Raw genomic sequence first — 16,495 nt, forward strand, 5'->3', positions numbered from 1 at the left:
TGGTATGTTAATTTCTGCTTTATAACAAAGTGAATCAGTTATACATATACATATGTTCCCATATCTCTTCCCTCTTGCATCTCTCTCCCTCCCACTCTCCCTATCCCACCCCTCTAGGTGGTCACAAACCACCGAGCTGTTCTCCCTGTGCTATGGGGCTACTTCCCACTAGCTATCTATTTTACATTTGGTAGTGTATATATGTCCATGCCACTCTCTCACTTTGTCACAGCTTACCCTTCCCCCTCCCCATATCCTCAAGTCCATTCTCTAGTAGGTCTGTGTCTTTACTCCTGTCTTACCCCTAGGTTCTTCATGACCTTTTTTTTCCCTTAGATTCCATATGTATGTGTTACCTCCTAGAGAAATGGAAATAAAAACAAAAATGAACAAATGGAGCCTAATGAAACTTAAAAGATTTTGCACAGCAAAGGAAACCATAAACAAGACCAAAAGACAACCCTCAGAATAGGAGAAAATATTTGCAAATGAAGCAACTGACAAAGGATTAATCTCCAAAATTTACAAGCAGCTCATGCAGCTCAATAACAAAAAATCAAAGAAGCCAATCCAAGAAAAGGGCAGAAGACCTAAATAGGCATTTCTCCAAAGAAGACATACAGACTGCCAACAAACACATGAAAGAATGCTCAACATCATTAATCATTAGAGAAATGCAAATCAAAACTACAATGAGATATCATCTCACACCAGTCAGAATGGACATCATCAAAAAATCTAGAAACAGTAAATGCTGGAGAGGGTGTGGAGAAAAGGGAACCCTCTTGCACTGTTGGTGGGAATGTAAATTGATACAGCCACCATGGAGAACAGTATGGAGGTTCCTTAAAAAACTACAAATAGAACTACCATATGACCCAGCAATCCCACTACTGAGCATATACCCTGAGAAAACCATAATTCAAAAAGAGTCATGTACCACAATGTTCATTGCAGCTCTGTTTACAATAACCAGGACATGGAAGCAACCTAAGTGTCCATCAACAGATGAATGGATGAAGAAGATGTGGACATATATACAATGGAATATTACTCAGCCATAAAAAGAAACAAAATTGAGTTATTTGTAGTGAGGTGGATGGACCTAGAGTCTGTCATACAGAGTGAAGTAAGACAGAAAGAGAAAAACAAATACTGTAGGAGGTGTCTTTTGATGTCTCTTTCAACTGGGGGTTTGACATACACTCCCTAATTGTCAAACAAACTTGACTTCACGGTCCCCTGTCTTTTCTCTATTCCTTCACAAAAGTCTGACCCCTTTTTCAAATACTCCTTCCCTGGTTTGTCTACTTCTGGTTACAAATATACTGATAATCTCTATATCTTGTCCACATTTTCTTCTTTGATTTATTTGACCCATACTAAGCTTCCGTTGTGTGCCAGAAATTGGTCCAGTCACAAATACAATATATATATATATATATATATATATATATATTTAATCATTGTTTTCATGGGCTTGACACTGTAATGGGGGAGGGGAGACTGAGAGCAAACAAACAAATAAGTAAATAACTTAACATAGTGGGTTGATATGTGTCCCCCCCAAAGATTGTTCCAAGTCCTAATCCCCAGTACCCCAGGGCCAATGAAAGCAATCTAATTTGTAAAAGGAGCCTTTGCAGATATAATTAAGTTAAGGTTCTTGACATGAGATCATTGTGGATTGGAAGAGAAGGCCTAAATCCAATGACAGGTGTCTTTCCTAGAAGAGGGGAGACACAGAGACACAGAAAGGAGGTCATGTGAAGACTGAGGCAGATCGGAGTGACACGGCCGAGGAATGCAAAAGGCTGCCAGCTGCTGCCAGAAGCCAGGAGAGAGAGGCATGGAACAGACCCTCCCTCAGAACCTCCAGAGGGAACCAATTCTGCCAACACCTTGATTGTGGATTTATGGAATCTGGAAAGAATAATTTGCTGTTGTTCCAAGCTGCCAAGTTTTTGGTGATGCGTTACGACAGCCTTGGAAAACTAACACGGTCAAGATACTGAGAAGTACTAGTGAGTTTAACAGAGAAGGAAGTTAGGGCTTGTGTGGGTTTAGTAAGAAATGGCAAATTTAAATATGTGGTACATGACATCTGGTCAGAGATCTGAAAGTAAGGGATTGAGCCATGTAGAAATCTAGGGGAAAATATTCTCAAATGCAAAGAGCAAAGGGCCAGAACATGGCTATCTATGCTTGGAAGGCGCAGCAAGGGGGGCAGTGGGAGGGCCAGTAGCTGTGAGGGCAGAGAGAAGGAAACAGAAACTGCCTCAGAGGGTTTCTTGTAGGTCCTTATACACAATAAGAAGTGCATTGTTGGGAGGTTATGCCAAAGAAGCTGTGTGTTAGGTGCTGTGTTGAGGATACTCTAGTTTGCAAGGGGGTAAATACAGTAGTAGTTAAAAGGCTGTTACAATAATAAGAATAGTGGTGCCCTGGGGCAGAGTAATGTATGTGCATTTAAATGAATAGCCTGTGAAATTATTTTCACTTAAACTTTTGTATACTGAGAAATGCAAAGCAGCAACAAAAGCCTTTGCTCACATCCATATTCTCATCTTGTCTGGTTTGTTTTGATTTTGCAACTTTTAGGTTACATGTTGTGAATTACATTCAAATTGGAAGCTCTCTTTGAATTAAATCCTATGCCCGTCTCACTAGTGTAGGTGGACACAAGGCACTTGAAAATGAAAAACAATAGCTTCCATAGTCTCAGCAATTTTAGTAAGGCAAAAGCTAAATAATCAGCTATACTTTTGCTTTAGAGATCATTATTCAAACTTTTGAACTTACTCCATTCAAATGAGTTGTCCATTCACTCATTTATTCAATCATTCATTCATTCATCACTGGGCTCCTATCATGTCTCAGGTACAGATGTGGCAAAAGTCAAGTGGGATGCTTCTAGAGGGAAAACCAGACAAATAAGTTAAATATTCAGGCAAAGGCCAGATGAGAAGGGATTGGTGGGAAAATGATAAGGAGTCTGTATTAAAGTCAGAAATGAAAATACCAACTGCTGCTATGAATACATGTGCTAGACGTTGTGTTTTAACTTCATCCTCTCTAACTGTCACTGCAACTCTACAGATCATCCCTGCTTCATAGAGACATAAACTGAAGCTTAGAGAATTTAAGTGACTTGCCCAACCTTTGCTCCATGGCCAAGCCAGGGTTCAAACCCAAATCTCACATCATCTCTTGCTGTAGCTCCTAAACTAGTGTTACTCAAAGTGTGGCCTCCAGGCCAATGCCAGGCCTCCATGAAATAAGTTCCAGTGTCCTCAAGAGCAGATGTTAGAAACTCAGCAATTTGACCCTGCTGTGACATTCAAGTGCCCATTCAATGAACTTGAGTTGTCAGGTTACAGAGGAACGGTAGGTGTTGTGAGCAGTCTTGGGTGGCTTAGGCTGTGAACAGGTCAGGCAGACTAGGACCTCACACTGGTCTGAGAATTAATTTTTAAGAAACCAAAACAAACCAACTGGTCCTTTACTAAAGTGAGTTAGAGAAACACTTTCTGGGCAGTGGAAGCTCGGCAGTGATCCCTAGAGATGGGGTGAGATCATCATCTGTGTTTCCTAGAAGGAGAGCCCAGGAAGCTGCTGGATGTGGGATTGGAGAGGAATGCAAAAGAGGGATAAAGAAGTCAATTAGATCAAACAAGTTCATCTGAGAGATGAGGGGTAATAGAGCCAGGGACATTGAAATAAGGATGGGGTGAAACAGAGAGATTACTGAAAAATAAGCAAAAGAATCGATGCTGTTCTGATTAATTGTATTTGTGGATTGAGAGAGAAATAAGCTTACAGGATGACAACTACATTTATGGTTTGGAAAACTGGAAAGACAATGATGCCTAGAAACTGGAAGAAGGAATGTAAGATGAGCATGAACATTTTAGGGGACAAGATGATGAGCCCGGTTAAGGGAATAATAGGTTATTTTGCTCTTGCATAACCCAATAGAGATGGTGGGAGCAGCCAGTTTACGCACTCAGGCCATGAAATCAACCTGGATGAGTTAAAATCTTGTTTCTGCCACTGTTAACTAAATTGCAGCTGCCTCCCTCAGGTATATTCCCTATGTTATGGTAAATAAAATTTTATATCTAGGCAACAAAATGATCTAAATCACATCAAGATAAAAATATAAGTTCATTTGTAAAGATGTTTTGATAAGAGTGCACACTTACCTTGGGTCATGACTACAGAACAAACAAGAGCGATTAGCAAACTGGTTGGTCACAAGACCAATGACATCAGCAGTTTCAACAGTCAACGCATTTTCATGACAATAGTCATGGAAAAAGCACAAAGCATCTGAGATCCAAGTTCCAGGACCAACATTTTTTTACCAACCTACTGTTTAATTTAGGCAATAATATTTCTTTCTGCTCTTGACTTCAATGGAGAGACAATATAATTTAGTGGTTCAAATGCCTGTGTGTTAAATCTTTCCCCACCTATGTGTGACTGTTAAGTTTCTTTCATTGTTAGATTTGCAATTTTAGACCGTTAGTTAAGCCCTAATAATTTTAGACCATTATCTAAAGAGACCATCATCTCTTAAAGGTGGACAATTTTATTTACCCCGGCAGGTGGTTGTGAGGAATAAATGAAAATATATATGAAAGGTTCTTAGCACATTACATGGGACAGGCATTCATTATTTCATTTTCTTTATCTGAAAATGCAGCAGTTAGATTAGAGTTTAAAATTCTTTTTCATTCAACATGCTGTCTATACTTCCTTGCATTGCAAGGATTGAGCTAAGAGGCAAAGATTTGAGGCATATCTGGAATGTATGGTCTTCTGAGCAGATTTTGTAAAACCATAGCTTGGGCTACAAAATCTTTAATAAACATAGGAGGCCACTTTTGCCAGGTGAAGATATTTTAGTTTCACTCTGAAGTTGTGGTATATACACACAATGGAATATTATCCTGCCTTAAACAAGAAGGAAATCTTGTCATTTTTAACAATATTGATGAAACTGATGGACATTATGCTAAGTGAAAGAAGCCAGTAACAGGAGGACAAATACTGCTTTATTCCACATATAGGAGGTACCTAAAATAGTCAAGCTCATAGAAGCATAGAACAGAACAGTGGTTACCTGGGGAGAGGGGGAAATGGGGAGATGTTCAATTTGTATAAATTTTCCATTATGTAAGATAAATTAGTTATAGAGATGTGTTATACAGCATAGGGCCTAGAGTCAACAACACCGTATCGTGTACTAAAATATTAAGAGAGTAGATCTCATGGTAAGTGTTCTCAACACATACACACACACACACAAACGGACAGAATTTTGAGGGTGACAGATATGTCTATTACCTTGATTGAGGTCATAGTTTCACAGGTATATGCATATGTCTAAACTCATCCAATTGTATACATGTGCAGTTTTTGTATATTAATTATATCCCAATAAAACCATTTAGAAAAATGGTGCTGGGGCAACTGGATACACACATGCAAAAGAATCAGTTTGGATCCCTTCCTCATACCATTATAAAAATTGATTCAAAATGTATCAAAGACCAGATTGTAAGAGCTAAAAGTACAAAACTCATTGAAAAAATCATGAGTAAATTTCCATAACCTTGAGTTAAACATTGATATTTTACATATGATGGCAAAAGCACATACAATAAAAAAAAAACTAGGTAAACTGGACTTCAAAATTGGAAACTGTTTTGCTTCAAAAGATGCCATTAAGAGAGTGAGAAGACAGTTCACAGAATGGGAAAAACTATTTGCAAGTCATTTTTTTAGTGACATATATCGAGAATATATAAGGAACACTCACAACTCAGCAGTAAAAAGATAACTGGCCCAATTAAAAACTGGACGAATGATCTGAGTAGACATTTCTCCAAAGAAGATATATAAATGGCCGATAAGCACATGAAAAGATGCTCACCATCACATCATTATTAGCTATCAAGACGACAATGCAATATCACTTTACACACCATCCCCCCAGGATGGTTATAATCAAAACGACAGAAAAAGAAAAGTGGTGATGAGAACGTGGAGCAATTGGAACACATATATTGCTGATTGGAATAGAAAACTGTGCAGCCACTTTGGAATACAATTTAGCTATTTCTCAAAATGTTAAGCATAGAGTTACCATATGACCCAGCAATTCTACTCCTAGGTACATACCCAAATGAAATGAACATATGCCCATGCAAAAACTTGCACATGAATGTTCACAGAACTATTATTCATAATAGGCAAAACGTCAGATGTCCATGAACTGAAGAAAGGATAAACGAAATGTGTTATATCCATACAATGAAATATTATTTGGAAATAATAAGAAATGTAACAATAATACATGTTACAACATGGGCAGACTCAAAAACATTATGCCAAGTGAAAGAAACCAGTCACTAAAGACCACATACTGTATGATTACATTCATATGAGTTGTCTAGAAGAGTCAAGTCTATGGAGACAAAAAGTAGATTAGTGGTTCCCTTGGGCTCAGGGAAAGTTTTCAGCTCTTACCTGATCCTTTGAATACAGGGGATTAGATGACACTAGGGGCAGGCAGACTGGAACAGACATTGCCCTAACAACATTTGAGAGTGAATAGCGATAAGACAGAGGAGTGAGAACAGGAAACAAGAAAAAATAATCAAATGTGTTTCAATAGTAATTCTTGGTGGTCTAAAACAAACAATTCATGACAAAAGGGAAAAAAAAACAAACTGAAGGGAGCATTCAACAATCCAGCAGAGAACGAGAAAGTACCCCTCTCTTATGAACCGTGTGATAATGGTGGCGCCGAGATGATATCAAGTAGATATTATAGTTGTTGGGCTGCACCCACAGGTCTGCAAAGCCTGTACTTGCCCAGCTTCCAGACCGAAGAAACAGCCAGGTGTCAGCCACAGAGACATCAATGGTTTAACGGATGGGGGAGCTTACACATCTGAAGCAAGGTCCTGGAGTGACTCCCCACTGTGTGTGGTGACCAGGACATGGCAGAACGGTTCGCTTCTGGGGGAAGGGGGAGGTTACCAGTTATGGGGGAATTATGTCAGGTTGCCTCAGTGTTACCAAGGAAACCAGCAGAGGGGCACGCCCCTCACTGACTTTTTGATAACTATCACTAGCTGGGGCCTGGGACAAGTATGTAGGAACGTCAGTCACATGAGTAAGGTGTAGGTGGAGCTGGGGCTGGTGGACCAGGGTATGGACAGAGAGAAAGAGAACAGCCGTCTTGAGTGGCCTGACCGTACAATGGTATATAAAGAATTTTACTGTGACTCTTTTATTTTTTGAGCCATAATCTTCAAATAACATGCTTTTTCCCCAACCCCTGGTGATAAAACGTTTTGAATAGACTTGAATTTTAAAAACTTGTGTCCTGGGATAAGTGGCCAGTCTGATCTTCCTTGTAGGGTCACTAAATCTTGTGGTTTTGGTAACTTCATAGATGTATTAATTAAGAAAAGAACTAGTTCAAGTGAGATCTTCCCAGAGCAGTCACAAAGCAGTGGCTGGTCCTCTGGACAGGATGCCTGAGTCTTGGCTCTGTGAAGAAACAACTAAATGATTTTGTCAAGAGAAATTGTTTCCTTCCAAATGTGTGAACTACTGTGTGAGGATCTATTAAAATTGCTGCAGACAGAGCCAGAATAGTGTAATATCTGCATATACAGTAAGAATACTAAGTGTATATCCTTGGCAATCCCCAATCCACTAGCAAATCTAAGAGCATGCATTTTTAGAGGAAGGGTGGGTCTGAGCCATTTCAGTAAATGACAGAGGATGAAAACAAATGACTAGAGAACTGGCAGGCATCAGAGAGTGTTGGATGAAGAAAGAGGGCACTGGACCCAGACCAGATGTGCATCAACCTGATGTCTAGAGCTTTAAAACATACATGTTACTATGGAGATAAAGCAGACAGAGAAAGTCCAAATGGACTGATTTGAAAATCTGGAATTTGATGGAGATAAGGCTGCAATGACTGGAAAAATAATCACTGGATTTGTATATGTTTATCTGCAAAGGCTTAATCCAATTTTCTCCTTATAGGCAAAATTAAGAAATGAACAAGTCTAATTTTTCAAATGCCCTGTTTCTTAATTAACACTGATGTATACATCATATAATTTGATTCTCGCAGGAATGCCTTCCAGATCTGCTGTTCTGTACATTCTCTCAATGAAGAGGGTGGGAGTGGGAAACTTCCAGTGGTTTTCTTAGCAGCTCAGCCAGGGCAAAGGTTGGCCTAAGTGCCTCTTCTGAATCCAAGGCAGGCAGAGTTGGAAGAATATAACAAATATTTTAAATACCTGTTATTTAAAGACAAAATATTATCTATTCTATTATTTTTTCCTTAAGAAGCTAACATTTATGTCCACAAAGACAGATTGCCTAAGATTGCACAACTCAGGACATGGTACTCTAGGGTAGTTTTAATTTTTTCTTTGCTCTATGACTTTCTTTTAATATACAAAACCATATATTCTCTGGAATTCATGAATAAAACATCAATAGTCCACAGGAAAAAGAATATGCCCTTTAGCTATTCTCCAAATAGTTCTGACAAAATTGCACTCTGTTATGAGATGATTGAATTGCCATGGCTTTCTTACCAGGCTAAGCGTCCTGACAAAGGGCACACACTTCACAAAGAAAGCCCCAATGACCACTTCCTCGGAACACAGTGTTTCTCTCCATGCCCCTTTGCAAGCCTTCACACAGGACATTTCAAATGATTCTCTCTTTGCCCAGGGAAATGGGTCCACAAGAATATATAATGATACTATTACATGTATAGCCCCTCTAGGAAAATAATGACAATATTAAGAATGTTTTGATGGAGATAAATGACTTAGTTTTTGGAACAAAGAGATCCAACTATTTCAGTATTAACTGTTCTTTCTTTCCCTAATACAAAGAAAAAAAAAAGCCATGAAGAATTGCCTGATCTTATTTTGATTGGTAAAGAAAATCTTGGCAGTGTGGTAATCCTAACCAGTTTGTATTATAATTAAAACCAATGTTCCATAGTATCTTCCACTGAAAGTGTCTGCAGGCTATACCCGGTTTGGCCACTGTGATACAAGGAGCAAAATAAAATCCTACAGGGCATAGGTGGGACCCACACAGTGCTTGTGCATTTCCCAGGCCTTGGCTAATGGACGTTAATGACTTTACATATATTTACATGTATATTCTCCCAGTACGTGCTCACACACCACACACACACACACACACACACACACACACACACGTGTGTATACTATATAAATATTGTGCCTCTCTATTGAGAAAAAAATGTAATGGAAGAAACTGTAGGCCAATGTGCTGTGACTTTGAGGTGATAGAAAATTGTAACATGGTCGTACCATCCCGGGCCAAGAACCATCAGACCTGACTATGTGACTTGCTTTGGGTAGTAAAGTGTGACTGAGGAAGGGGCTTGCTGCACAGCCCAGCAGACACTTTAAAGATCTTTGCACAGTCTCTAGGCTGCTCTTTTCCATTCTGCCCTAAGAACAGCCAGTCCCAGACAGGCCTGGATCCCACCATGAAGCAGGCATGTAGCAAAGAACAGCAGCTGAACAGCTGCCAACTTAAAACCTGAATAAGAAATCATCCTTTAATGTTTCAGACAATTGAGGCTCTTGGATTGTTTGTTACCAAAGCAAAAGCTGACCAATAAAATCGAGAGGATTTCTTAAATAACCTTGAAAAGCAAAAATTTAAACATGGGAAAATTTAGGAGATTATGTTATAGGCAATATAAAAATATATTTCAAATGACAACACATGAAAGTATTTGAATAGTATTCAGCACATTTTAGTGTAGCATACATGCTGCGATTAGTATTATAACAAAATTAAGCTTTTCTCATGTATGAGAGACACTTTAGACAAAACAATAGATGGTGACAGACTGGCAGCATATATATGTAAAGTCTTTATTAATATCTAGAATATATAGATTTTTTCAATCAATAAGAAGAATAACCTCCTCTCTAAAATGGGCAGATAATATGAATCTTTACCATCCCCTCTGCCTCTGTGACACACATTTACAGTTTACTTCTTCAGGCATTAAATATAATATAATATCAGTTGGGTAAATATCGTTACATTATTTGGTAAATACTATTTGCAGCTACTCTCATAATATAATAATTAATGATCTTTTCTGAAGAGCTTTGTTTTTAGCTATGAATCTGATGGTAATATTTGTCTTTGATTGTTGTCTAGTTGATTAATTTTCTGTGCATTTATTATTAATTTAATTCCCATGGCTCTCAATATGCTCCAGCTTCAACAGCAATTTTATCTCACCTCCCCCCACTCTGCTGGGGGGTCTCTTCCTCGTGTCCTCTGACCTTCTCCAGTCTGGACCAGCTGCTCTTTACATTCCATAATCAGCAGTGATCTGAGGATCTTCCTTCTTCAACAACCTGGAAAGTCATCTCACTTCTTTCTTTAGTTGGACAAATGCTTTCTCTAATTTACATCTTTCCCTTTTGAGTCTAATCCTTTGTTTTGGTGAAGGACATCCTCCAGAATGTCCTTCCTTTTTCTCAGGAAAGGATGGACATCCTCCATCCTTTCCTGAGAAAGGATCGATGAAACTTCTATTCCTGAAAATGCCTTTATTTTATCCTCACACTTGTTAGTTTCACTCTATGCAGATTTCTATGACAAAAGTCATCTTACTTAAAAATATTTAAAGTATTTCCCCATAAGTTTCTTGATTCTTTTTTTTTTTTTTTTTTTTTTTTTTGTGGTACGCAGGCCTCTCACTTCTGTGGCCTCTCCCGTTGTGGAGCACAGGCTCCGGACGTGCAGGTCCAGCGGCCACGGCTCACAGACCCAGCCTCTCTGTGGCATGTGGGATCCTCTCGGACCAGGGCACGAACCCGTGTCCCCTGCATCGGCAGGCGGACTCTCAACCATTGCGCCACCAGGGAAGCCCCAGTGCCCAGATATTTGGTCACATTATTCTGGGTGTTTCTGTGAAGGTATTTTCTGTGAAGAGACTTAACGAATGACTAAAATATATAAGCTGAAAGAACTAATGGACAATTTGAATGGGATTGCTTTTTTCTTTTAGAAATGCTAAATTTTCTTAACAAAAGAAAGGACAAAGGAAACACAGTGCTCTAAATATGTGTAACCATGAGAATAAGAAAAGCAGTCTTATAACACTTATTACTAGCATAACAGACTGCAGATTCACATTTAAAATTGGTGGACTTTTAGTAAAGCAGACTGCATTCCATAATGTGGGTGGGCCTCATCCAATCAGTTGAAGGTCTGAATAGAACAAAGAAGCAGGTTTATTTTTTTAACATCTTTATTGGAGTATAATTGCTTTACAATGGTGTGTTAGTTTCTGCTTTATAACAAAGTGAATCAGTTATACATATACATATGTTCCCATATCTCTTCCCTCTTGCATCTCCCTCCCTTCCACCCTCTCTATCCCACCCCTCTAGGTGGTCAGAAAGCACCGAGCTGATCTCCCTGTGCTATGCGGCTGCTTCCCACTAGCTATCTATTTTACATTTGGTAGTGTATATATGTCCATGCCACTCTCTCACTTAGAAGCAGATTTTTGAGCAAGAAGGAACTCTGCAGCAGAAGGTCCTCAGACTTGAACTACAAGATTAGCTTTTCTCCCTGTCTCCACTGTGCCAGCTCACTCTGCAGGTTTTGGACTTGCCAGCCTCTATAATGATGTGAGCCAATTCCTTAAAGTAAATCTCTCTCTCTCCATCATCTATCATCAATCTGTCTATCTATCTATCTATCTATCTATCTATCTATCTATCTATCCATCTACCTATCATCTATCTCTCATCATCTATCTACATACCCTGTTTCCTGTTGGTTTTGTTTTTCTGGAGAACTCTGACTAATACATTAGGTTACAAAGCAAAAGGGATTTTACAGATGGAACTGAGACTATGGACCTTAAAATAGTGAATTATTATCCTGAATTATCCAGGGGTGCCCAATCACCTCTGACCTTAAGAACAGAGACCTTTCTTTGTCCTGGGGCCAAGCAACATGGCAGAAGGAGAAGTGTGAGTGATCTGACACCTGAGGACTCTATGCACTGTTGCTGGTATGAAGACAGAAGGGGCAGTGGGATGAGGAATGCAGGTGGCCAAGGAGCACAGAGGCTCCCAGATGATGGTAAGCAAGGAAGTGAGACCTCGGGCCTACAGCCATAGAGGTCTGAATTCAGGAAAAACCTGAATGAGTGCAGAAGTGGGTTCTTGTCAGAACCTTGAGAAAAGAACATGACCCAGCCAACACCCTCATTTTGACCTCCTGAGACCCTAAACCAAGAAGAAGTGACCCATGCTGTGCCTGGATGTCTGACCCATGGAAACTTGGACATAATAAATGGGAGTTGTTTCCAGTCACTCAGTTTGTGGTAATTTGTTACAGCAGCAAGAGAAAACTAATATCAACATTTTGACCTGTGAGCTTCTGAGAGAAAGGTGTGGAATGTGGAGAGAGAAACAAGCCAATAATAAAATAAATAGAAAAACTAGAAAATGGAAACCAGATGAGGAAAAATGAGGTTGGTAGCATTGCTCATTCAGCCACAAACAAAGACAGTTCAGAGTTGATTCTGAGTGTCTGATACGCATTGGAGTTTGTTCAATGTTTGTTGGAGAAACGAAAGATTCTCACATAGTTCTACTTTTCAGGGACACTGTGGTCCTGCCCCTCTAAAGCCTCTCTCTGGACAAGGTCCACCTAGACAGGTAGCCAGCAGCTTATTCACTCCTGCAACACATCACCGCATTCTGACAAGATGTTGTTTCTGCATAAATGTGCTTCTCCATGGTAATGAGCCCTGATTCTCTAGCTGCAGGGGAAGGCACTGGGCCCATTGGTGATGGCTCCAGTGTTAGGAACTGTTACAAAAAAGGTCAGTGGAGATCTCTCCCAACAATTTTCTCAAGTGCCCTCTTAAGGAGAAAGCAGGTGCCTCTGGGAGCCTGACCACAATCTACGGGGTCCCCAGACCCCTTGAGCTTCTTCCTCTGGCTCAGTGAGAACCCTGATGTCCTTTTGATCCACCATCTTCTCTGCCTGGTCTAATTTGAATTGGGCTTCTGTTACGTCTGAAAGATGAACTGACCAATGTACACTTCAGAGACCTTGACATCTACCCAAATGGTTTGCAAACTATGTTTTGTATCTGGACATTGTCTTCAAATAAAATCTCACATGGGAAGCTCAATGATAAGGGCAACAGATAAGGGCAGAGCTGCTGGGGCTGCTTGCTCCAGGGCTTGGGGTTAAGCCCTACCGCACTGCTTCCTCTTCTCCCAGGCATTCCTGTCTTCTGTGCAGGTCCCTGAAAACTCACCCTCAGGAAGTCTGAGAGTGAGCATCTCCTCCTTGGATTCCCAGGGCTCTCATCCTGGCCTGAAAAGGGGCTGTCACCTGCATTTTAATGAGCTCTGTAGATGTGTCCGTGAGCCCAGGAGGAGCTCACAGTTGTGCTGATTCCCATAACAAGACCAGATGCAACAGAGCTCCATCACAGGGGACATGACCGCATTCCAAGCCCTTTCCCTGTCACTTCGCTTGCTCCTTCCACACACCCCAGCATCAGGCACAACCCCTGTCTTTATCAAGACACCCTTTCTTTCACACACTCACTCCATGGGCTGGAATGGTAAATAACACTGATTCTTTCTCTTTTCTTCCCTCTTTGGAGGGCACCTTTGGGCATCTTTTCCCACCTCTGACCATTGGCTCTTATCCACCTGTTCATTTTACATAAAAATTATTAAACACTTATTAAGAATCAAGTCTGTGCATTCATGACTAAGACAGACATGATCCTTACTCTTGGGAAGTTTATAATCTTGGGAGGCAGACAGATAAAAAAAGCAAGTAAACAATAACAAAGAGCTTAATTTAAATTGTGGTAATTTCTACGAAGGTCATGTGTGGGGTTTTGTTGCAGAGAATAACAGAACTGTGGAGGGGTTTTCCCTTCTCTCCCACATTTCTGCCCTCACCCAGAGTATGGGAACTCGGCCTCTCCAATTGCCAGGATGGAAGCCTCTCCCTTCCACTCCTCACACAGATCTACTTCTTGTAGGAGAAGATTGGAAAATGGCTTATCTCATGCTTGATCAGACCTTCCCAGAATTTCTGGTGGACTTGACTTCAAGCTGAACCTGTGGATCTTTTCACTCTGGCCTCCTTGACATGGTGAACCCTGAGGGAGGCTTAGCCCCTCGAAGGGAAGTCTGCAATTATATGACTCCAGCTGCATGCATTCTGTCTAGGAGGAAGGACGCAGAAAGACTGTTGTTTTTGCCAATTTGGTGTTACCTGCAACGGGCTGCTGTTTTTTGTTTGTCTGTTTGTTTTTCTTTTAATTTCTGTTTGTCTCTTACACCTCTTCTTCATCAGTTCAGAGCTTCCTAGTGTGAGATGGAGAAGTGGGTGAACAGTCCATGTGTCCATCACATGGTGATGGCGGCACGGAGTGAGAGGGTTAGGAGTCTACTCCAAAAGGACGAGCAAGAGGGAACCTCATCAAAAGAAGGTGACATTGGGGTGAGACAGTGGGTGGTAAGTGGGCACTTCCCAGACAGCCACGAAGGGCAGGTGGCCTTAGGCAGAGGGAGCAGTGCCATAGAAGGAGAGAGCCCGGAGTGCCCAGGGGGTCTTGTGTGGCTGAAGAGTACAGGGAGTCTGTGCTGGCCAGGTAGGAAGGTGCACAGGGGCTCAGCTGGAAGAGGCATGCATGCCACAGCATCTTCTGTATTTGGTGCTAGTGTACTCAAAACGTCCAGTAATTTAACACTTTGAGATGGATCTGACCCCATCTGGAATCTATATCCAATTATTCACCAAGCTCTACTGAGTTTTCTTCAAAGTCTCCTCATTCATGCCTTTTCTTAAAAATGAGTCATTGAGAAAAGGCATAAGTGAGGAGACTTTGAAGATTGCCACTAGCCGGTGCCACCCTTGAACGTCTATGTTCATCTTTTTGTTTCATTATGGTTGAGAGGAAGATGTACAATCAAACTGGAGGTGAGCAGGGGTGGGATGATGGCAGCAAACCTGGAGCAGCACCTGTGTCTACATCCAGTGGCTCATCAGTGATGTCTGAGCCCAGCTGAAATAACATCTCAGGGAGCCCTCTGGAGCCCATGGCCCTCCACTGACCTCAGATGTGAGGAAGAACTGCGTGTTCTGAGGCCCCTGATAGGAGATGATCTCCACACATTAGAAAAGAGGAGGAGGCAAAAATCCCATCCATTTCCAAATAATTTATTTAACACACATTTCCTGGTGTCAACACTTCATCATCCTCTAAGATCAAGAGGAGGGCTAGAGAAAACAAGGCTCAGCCTTGCCCCAGGAGACTGGCTTAAGTGGTAAAGACACGAGTAGTGACAATCTAGGATGTGAAGTATTATAAAGAGGGTATATATTGGGCACACATGGAACATAGAAAGAGCTAGCTGGCTCTCTTCATGCTGCATCTTGGGGATGAAGAATTCTCCAGGCAGATTAAGGAAGGCTGGGCATTGCATACACAAAAGAACAGTAGGAGAAATAAAGAAGCATGAATGAGAACATGTTTTTAAGGATTATATCTGTTTCCTGGGGCTTCCATAACAAAGCACCACAAACTGGGTAGCTTAAAAAACAGATATTAATTCTGTCATAGTTCTGGGGGCCAGAAGTCCAAGATCAATGTGTCAGCACAGTTGCTTCCTTCTGAAGGCTGTGCAGGAGAATGCTTCATGCCTTTCGCTGAGCTTCTGGTGGTTTTCTGGGTAATCTTTGGTGTTCTTTGGCTTGTAGAAGTAATGCCCTGGCCTCTGCCTTCCTGTTTATATGATGTCCTCCCTGTGTTCCTGCTTGCTCTGTTTCCAAATTTTTGGCTTTTATAAAGACATCAGTCATATAGGATTAACACTCACCCTAATGACCTCATCTTAACTAAGTGCATCTGCAATGACCCTATTTCCAAATAAGGTCTCATTCTGAGGTCCTGGGAGTTAAGATTTCAACATACAAATTTGGGAGAGACTCAATCCAACCCATAACAGTGACATGGGATATTGGTTATAACCGGAGCACAGCATGCATGGGGCTGAATAGCTTGCAGTGCCTTTTTTTTGTGTGTGTGTGGTACACGGGTCTCTCACTGTTGTGGCTCTCCCGTTGCGGAGCACAGGCTCCAGACACACAGGCTCAGCGGCCATGGCTCACGGGCCCAGCCGCTCTGTGGCATGTGGGATCTTCCCGGACCAGGGCACGAACCCGCATCCCCTGCACCGGCAGGCGGACTCTCAACCACTCCGCCACCAGGGAAACACCCTGCAGTGCCTTTTCAGGATTAGAGTACTTTCAGTTGCTTCAACCACTTCCTCCCTGAAGCCCACACTCCTTCAGACAGAATTACTTCAGCTCTCCAGTTGGG

Source organism: Mesoplodon mirus (assembly GCF_964341445.2).
Source record: "Mesoplodon mirus genome assembly, chromosome: 9".
Lineage (NCBI taxonomy): Eukaryota > Metazoa > Chordata > Mammalia > Artiodactyla > Ziphiidae > Mesoplodon > Mesoplodon mirus.